We start from the raw sequence: 7,935 nt of genomic DNA, 5'->3' as shown, positions 1-7,935 counted from the left end.
TCCTTCCTTCCTTCCTTCCTTCCTTCCTTCCTTCCTTCCTTCCGTCCTTCCTTCCTTCCTTCCTCTCTCCCTCTCCCTCTCCCTCTCTCTCTCTCTCTCTCTCTCTCTTCTCTCCCACTCTCCTTCTCCCTCTCCCTCTTCCCTCATTGCACATTGGTTATCATACCTGAAACCTCCCAAGATATCTTGGGGTTTACCCACCAGATTTTTTTCTTAAAGACCATGCCAAAATCACTCTGGCTCTCATTGATTGCCCAACAATAGGCCAAGCCCCTCTTGGTCATTGTTTGGGCCTTCGTTGACTCAGAGTGAATGCAAATAGCAATTGTTTCTGTTTAGCCCACAAACCATGAGGGTCTTCCCCTCTCAGAATGATTAAACCAGGTTAAAAAAGGACATTATCTGCATAATGTTCTACCTTGCTTTAATCACAACTGAATGGGTGTTGCCTCAATCAAACTGAGACTTGCTAAAGGCCTTAGCTTAAAAAGGCCAAGGGCTCCCACTTCATCCAGAGTCATCTCCAGTGATTCTGATATATATCTTGCCACTGGACCCAGGTAGCTCAAGAGGAGAAAGTGAATCTGGGGACTTTGTATAGTCCTCCCTCAATTAAATCCAATTGACTTGCATGTCATGGTATCACCTTCCTGATGCCATGGTCCTTTTCCAGAATGAAGGACAAACAAAAACAACAACAACCTTCAGGCTTAGTTCCAAATTGATCTCCAGAATAGAACATGCTTTAGATCCTAGAGACCAGTTTAAGAGACTTGATAGTCAAATCAGAAGCTGAGGCCATAAACAAACATCTGTCTCTTTTTTTTCTTTTTTCAATTCATTTTAAGCATCCCAAACATTTGCAAACATGAACATTTCATATAAAATGAAAAACAACAAACATTGGGTTGTATGTGAAACCATGACCCTCCATTTGGCATCTTTATTCTTTGTGAGCTCTATCTAATAGGAATGGATCCCTGAACTCTGAGAATATTGCCAAAGTCCAAGGTCAGGAGGAACAGCTTCCTCTCTCTGTGAGAACAGTCCCAAAGTCAGCCATGGGAATGAGTCAGATTGTCTCCCACCTTTCCTTTCTCCCACTTTTGCTCTGTCAACCAATTACAATGCAGAAGGTACAGTGTAGACAGTACAGCGTAGATGGTACAATGTAGACATACAGTGGACAGTGAAATCAGGAAGACCTGATTCCAAATTAAGCCTCAAACATTTACTAGCTGTATAACCTTGGGTAAGTCACTTAACCTTTGTTTGCCTTAGTTTCCTCAACTGTAAAAACAAGGATAATAAAAGCACCTAGGTCACAGTTATTTTAAGGCTCAAATGAGACTGTATTTATAAAGTGCACATAGTAGGTGTTATATCATTGCTAACTATTGTTATGATTACAATGCTCAAAGATCTCTAGGTGTTTGAGAATGAAAGTAACAGACCACACTTTGTTTCCCCTTTCAATCACCATGCAAGAAACCCTGAGGAAGGAGGAAAAGCATACTGACCAGCATGCATCAGAGAAGGAAACTTTCCTGGACAAAAGGGGAAGGAGGGGAATTCATTCTGGTAAGAAATCCCCTTCCCCAATCTGTCTTCAATGAACTGGGCAGAATACAATTGTGAAGATTAACAGCACTCTCACCCCCCTTTTTTTCTCCTGAGGTTGGTACAGAGAATATTCTGCAATAAATCTCATTTGGATATGCAAATTTGGGGTGGGTAAATTGTTGGTAAATGTTCCCTCCCTACATCAAGTTGATACTAATTTACTTCAGAATTGCTCATCTGCAAATGAGGCATTTAGTCACCAAATGTTGAAAGTAGAAAGGAGAGGTGAAGTGGATCAATTCTTTTCAGTGTAAGGAAAAACCCTACAAGCCAAGCAAAACTGCACTTGCTTACCTGCCTAATTAATAGTTTTGTTGTGAGGGTGATATAGGTAGGTATAAGGTGCTTTGTAATCTATTAAGTGACCTATACAAATATGTCTTTATTTTTCCCTTACAACTGAGGACGCAAGAGGTTGCTGTTCATTAAATGCTGAGTAATTGACCTGCCCAGATTTATTGAGATAATGATGTCCATTAGAGTGGAAGCTTCTTATTAAGGGAGGACTAGCACCTCTGGTGTGAGGGCTTGCCCAGCCCTTTTGAGGGCTGCTCCTCCACCTTGGGTGCAGAGGAGCCTTTAAGCCAACTCTCACTTATGGCTCTAAGAAGCTGTGGCATGGGCAGCGGCCACACCCTGGCAAAACCTTCTGGACAGATGGGTTAAATGAGGTTAGGCCTCAAACCCCTCAGTGAGTTTGGGGGATATCTATCCCAAGCATGTGAAGACTTTCCCTAGCGGAATGGGTGGATAAAGACAATTTGTTCCAACAGCCACAAAAAGGACTGAAGCAGGTGCCATGGAGTGTTTAGAGTTTGGTCTGACATTGAAGACACCAAGATCATCTGCTGAATCTCAAGCCATCACCAGTTGTCCTGACTTTTGTCTTACCACTGGACTTGGATGACTCTGGAAGAGAGAGTGATGACTTTGAGCAACTCTATCTCACTTAAATGCAATTCACACATTAGTGAAGACACCACCCCTGCCATCATCGGTCTTCTTTAGAAATGAAAGATGGCTGGGGGGCTGGGGGGTGGCAAGCTCCCTCCCAGTCCTACAGCCCCACCCTGCTGGGGTCTCCTATTCAGCTTCCTCCTCCTCAGTTCAGCACAGTGCAGCCATGGTGTGGTGGCCTCGGAGGCACCCTGGTCCTCTCCGCCCTAGCCTTGTTCAAGCTGCCCCCCAGCCTGGCTCTGGAGTGGTACTCAGCCTTGGTGACCAATGTGTACGTGGCCTGCTGACAAATGTGACAGGGCAGAGCACCACTGAGAGCCACCGCTACGGTGACAACTTGCCCAAGGAGAGCCTGTAGGACCTGGTGGGCATACCCTGTGGCCGGGCCACAACAGAAAAGCTGTGCGTCCGACACCCAGTACTGGAACCCAAGGGCCAGGAGGCACGAGCCCTGGCTCCCCATGGTGGCCTGCGGGGACTTCACCTTCAAAGAGAAGGTGCTCAACACCACCAGCAAAAATGCCTTGACCCTGGTCCTCTACAAGAAGGAGCACTATGGCAAACGTACCAACTCCATGACCCACCTGCAGGCAGGAAATACAGTGGTGATTATGGTTAGCCATCCAAAAGGAATAGAAATGTTGGGTGCAGCGCAAAGAGGAATTCCAGTTAAAATGACCATAGAAGTAGGTACATACTTTGTGCAAGAGTACATCAGTGATCAGTCTGTTGTGTTTGTAACTATTGCTTTAATCCCCATGATAATCATATCACTAGCTTGGCTATTATTTTACTATGTTCAGCATTTCATCTACGCTGGTTCATAGTTTGGAAATCAGAACTATGGGAAAAAAAATAAAGAAAGCTATTGGGCAACTTTAACTTCATCATGTAAAGCATGGAGACAAGGGAATTGATGTTGATATCGAAAATTGTCCAGTGCACACTGAAAATTATAAACCAGTGGTGGAGCCAAGATGGTGCTGTGAAAGGAAGGAACTACTGGAGCTCTCTCACAAATTCTGTCAGATACATCTAAAAAGGTGAATCTGAGCAGATTTGAGAGAGTTAGAAGCCATTAGTAGACTGAGAGGGGTAGGAGTACCGGGCACACTCAAAGGCGCAAGACCAAACTAACTGGGAACAGCAGAGGAATCCAGTCAGTGTGCAGGTCTAAGAGAGCACTGGGTGAACAAAACACCACAGCAGGAACAGGCCCAGGGTGGAAGTACCAGCTATGGCCCCAATCGAGCCTCTGGCCTCCCAGTCCAGGATGAGAGTTTGTTGGGGCTCAGAGCCTGCAGCCGTAGGACCAGCTAGCCTGGAGGCCTCCAACCCACAGTCTAAAGGTTTGAAACTTGCCTTCTTGAACTTCCAGGAGGCATGATGTGCAGGTAAAATGGCTCTTATCCCGCCCTTGAATTAACCCAGAGAATAATACCTCAGGAGAAACAGAGGAGCCAGAAGTGGGGCTTCAGCAGCGAGAGAAGTGGGGGAGAGGGCTCTTCCTGTGGTGGCAGAAGGAGACTAGTGCAGGAAGAGAGGTGTCCCAGCAGCCCTCACCTCAGCAGCACAAGAGAACAACTGAGCTCCTAGGGTGGAGCTAACTAATGTCAATGCCAGGACCCCAGACTTGGATTTGCACAGCCAAGGGAAGCACCAGCACAGACAAGAGCTGAGACCACCCATTCTGTAGAACAGTCCTGGGGAAGAGGAGACCCCTCAGCAGCCAGACCACCCCTCTCCCGCACTTCACGAAATCATAGGCCATAAACCATAAACCATAAAGCCAGTGAGCAGACCCACAGATTCTAACACAAGAAACTTAGGACAGGGACCCCAGAGCCTCAGAAAAAGACATCCACCATGAAAAAACATGCTAAAAAGCCAAAGACAGTTGATTCATATTATGGAGACAGGGAAGATCAAAATGCCAATTCAGAAGAGGACAGCATGGACACTACACCCACATCTGAAACCCCCAAAGGGAAAGTGAACTGGTCTCCAGACTAAAAAGCATTCCTGGAAGAACTCAAGGAGGACTTTAAAAACCAAATTAGGGAGGTAAAAGAAAAAAAAGGAAAAAATGGAAAAAGAAATTCAATGAGGAAAACAAATCTTTAAAAGGTAAAATCAGGGAAATGGTTAAGGAAAATCAGAATATAAATGGAGAAAATGTCTCATTGAAAAGAAAAATCAACCAAATGGAGAAGGAGATAAAGAAGATAAAGGAAGAAAACAAAACATTAATAGTTAGAATTCGGCAAGTAGAAGCTAATGACTCTGAGACATCAAGAATCAGCCAAACAAAATCCAAAGAATGAAAAAATAGAAGAAAATGTGAAATATCTGATTGGAAAAACAGCTAACCTGGAAAATAGATCCAGGAGAGACAATCTAATAATTATTGGTCTACCTAAAAGCTATGATGAAAAAAAGAGCCTGGACAGTATCTTGCATGAAATCCTTAAGGAAAATTGCCCGGAGGTCCTAGAACCAGAGGGTAAAATTGTTATCGAAAGTATCCATTGATCACCCCCTGAAAAAGATCCCAAACTGAAAACTCCAAGAAATATTATAGCCAAGTTCCAGAACTACCAGGTCAAGGAGAAAATACCGCAAGCAGCTAGAAAGAAACAATTCAAATATCACAGAAAATTATAAACCAAAGGATATTGTTAGAATTCTTCCATGCAACCATGTTTTTCATGGAACATGCATTGACCCCTGGCTTTTGGACCACTGAACATGCCCGATGTCATCAAAGCCTTAGTTTACTGGGGAAATCTTGAGGATGTACAGGATATGACAGCTCCAGAATCCATACCTGGTAATGTATGGTTTGTGAATTTGAGTGTCACTTTGCAAGATGAAGACAGAAATGAAGTAATCAATTTGCCATCATCTTCTACAGATGGATCTGAGTTACAATGTAACAACTTTAAAGATGATACAGGGGAAAGTACGGCATTACTAGAGAGAGAAGACAACAATGCTCTGCAGGAAGAGGCTGGCTCCAAGTGGGCAGTTCCATTCAGTAACTTCACAGGAGGATTTTCTTTTATCTAATTAGCACACACTTTGTCCATTGGAAATATATGTTCTTTTACATTTCAGACTTTTCTAGTTCTTCTTGGAAAAGGGCTAAGATATTTTGTTCAAAAAGGAATGGTTTTTAAATAGTCTTCATGTTGACCTGATAATGCATTTTCTGTTTGGAAGAATTTTGTCATATCAGACTGTTACAGAAACTGTAACTTAAGAAAGAAATTGTAATGTAAAATGTTAGTGTCATCATTTCTAAAAAAATACAATAGCTAAAATTTCTTATAAGAAATATTGTTTTTCTGAAAATTGATTTAAGAATAAGCACAATTTGGTGGAGTTGTGAACTGATCCAGCCATTCAGTACCCTTTGACCCAGCAATACCCCTTCTAGGGCTATATCCCAAAGAGATCATACAAGTGGGAAATGGACCTGTACATACAAAAAGATTTATAGTAGCTCTTTTTGTGGTGGCAAAGAATTGGAAATCAAGGGGATGCCCATCAACTGGGGAATGGCTAAACAAATTGTGGCATATGAATGTAATGGAATACTATTGTGCAATAAGAAATGAGGAACAGACAGACTTCATTACAACCTGGAAAGACTTATATGAACTGATGCTGAGTGAGGGGAGCAGAACCAGGAGATCATTATACAGGATTACAGACACACTGTCTCTGTAAGGACTAACTTTGATAGACTTGAGTCCTCTCATCAATACAAGGTTCAAAGACAGTTCCAAAAGACTCATAATGGTAAAAGCTATGCCCATCCAGAGAAAGAATTATGGAGTCTGAATGCAGATTGAGGCAAACTATTTGCTCTCTTTTTTCCCCTTCTTTTTTGGTTTCATTTCTCCTCGCTCATGATTCATTCCATTGGTTATAATTCTTCTTTACAACTGGTCTATTATGTAAATAAGTTCAATATGAAGGTAAATGTAGAGCCTACATTGGATTACATGTCATCTTGGGTGGGAGGGGGGACGAGAAGGAGGGAGAGAAAATTTGGAACCCAAAAGCTATGGAACTGAATGTTGTAAACTAAAAAGTAAAAAATAAATTAAAATATAAATGGTAAAATAATATGAACAGTTTTCAGAAAAAAATCAAACCTGTCTATATTCATGTCAAAAAATACCCCACATCACTATTAATTAGAGGAATGCAAATTTAAAAATTAGATGGTACCATGACAAATGCAAAAGGGGAAGAAGAAAAATAAGCACAGTAGTAGGCTGTTTCTGAAATTGTGAACTGGTCCAGTGATTGTTAAGAACAACTTGAAACTATGCCCAAAGGACTATTAAATTGTGCCATGCCTTTTGTTTAAGTCTGGATCCCCAAAGAGATCAAAAGAAAAAGAAAAGGACCTATATGTAAAGAAAAAATAGAATAAGCACAATTTATTTTGATGTATATATCTTGATGGTATCATTGTGTAATTAAATGTTTTCCCTGGAGGAAACATTTTAGAGGTTTAGGGAATCTTGTTCAAAGATGAGAAGTTCATAATACTATTGTCTAAGTGTGTCTTGTATTAAATAATTCCCAACTTAACTAGAAATAGGTTATTTTCTTTTACTCTTTGAGATTTTTAAAAACACTAACTACAATATATACTTTTTCCTCTTCCTTGTGACATCTTGCACTGGGAAAAAGAAGGTTGTTGACAAAATTTTCTATAAATAAAAAAAATGGAAGGGTGAACAACAACAAGCTTCTTGAGAACATAAACTATGTCTTATATTTTTATTTATCTGCTCACCCACCCAAATAGGTTTTTTTTTAAGCTACTGAAATGTTTGCTTTATTTTTTTTTTAATTTAAATTTATTTATTTATCATATTTGGTTTTCAGCATTGATTTTCACAACAGTTTGAATTACAAATTTTCTCCCCATTTCTACCCTCCCCCCCACTCCAAGATGGCTTATATTCTGGTTGCCCTGTTCCCCAGTCAGCCCTCCCCTCTATCACCCCCCTCCCCTCTCATCCCCTTTTCCCTTCCTTTCTTGTAGGGCAAGATAAATTTCTACGCCCCATTGCCTGTGTATCTTATTTTTTAGTTGCATACAAAAACTTTTTTTGTTTTTGAACATCTGATTTTAAAACTTTGAGTTCCAAATTCTCTCCCCTCTTCCCTTCCCACCCACCCTCCCTAAGAAGCCGAGCAATTCAACCTAGGCCACACATGTATTATTATGTATAACCCCTCCACAATACTCATGTTGTGAAAGGCTAACTACATTTTGCTCCTTCCCAACCCATCCCGCTTTATTGGATTTTCTCCCTTGACCCTGTCCCC

The 7,935-nt window shown here is 41.4% G+C and overlaps 1 pseudogene; it reads left to right on the top strand.

Annotated features, from left to right (window-relative positions):
- The first annotated feature begins 2,633 nt into the window (after positions 1-2,633).
- LOC118837127 lies at positions 2,634-5,649 on the top strand (annotated as a pseudogene).
- Positions 5,650-7,935: the final 2,286 nt, after the last annotated feature.

Source organism: Trichosurus vulpecula, chromosome 2, assembly GCF_011100635.1.
Source record: "Trichosurus vulpecula isolate mTriVul1 chromosome 2, mTriVul1.pri, whole genome shotgun sequence".
NCBI lineage: Eukaryota > Metazoa > Chordata > Mammalia > Diprotodontia > Phalangeridae > Trichosurus > Trichosurus vulpecula.
This window is presented reverse-complemented; position numbering and strand designations above follow the sequence as displayed.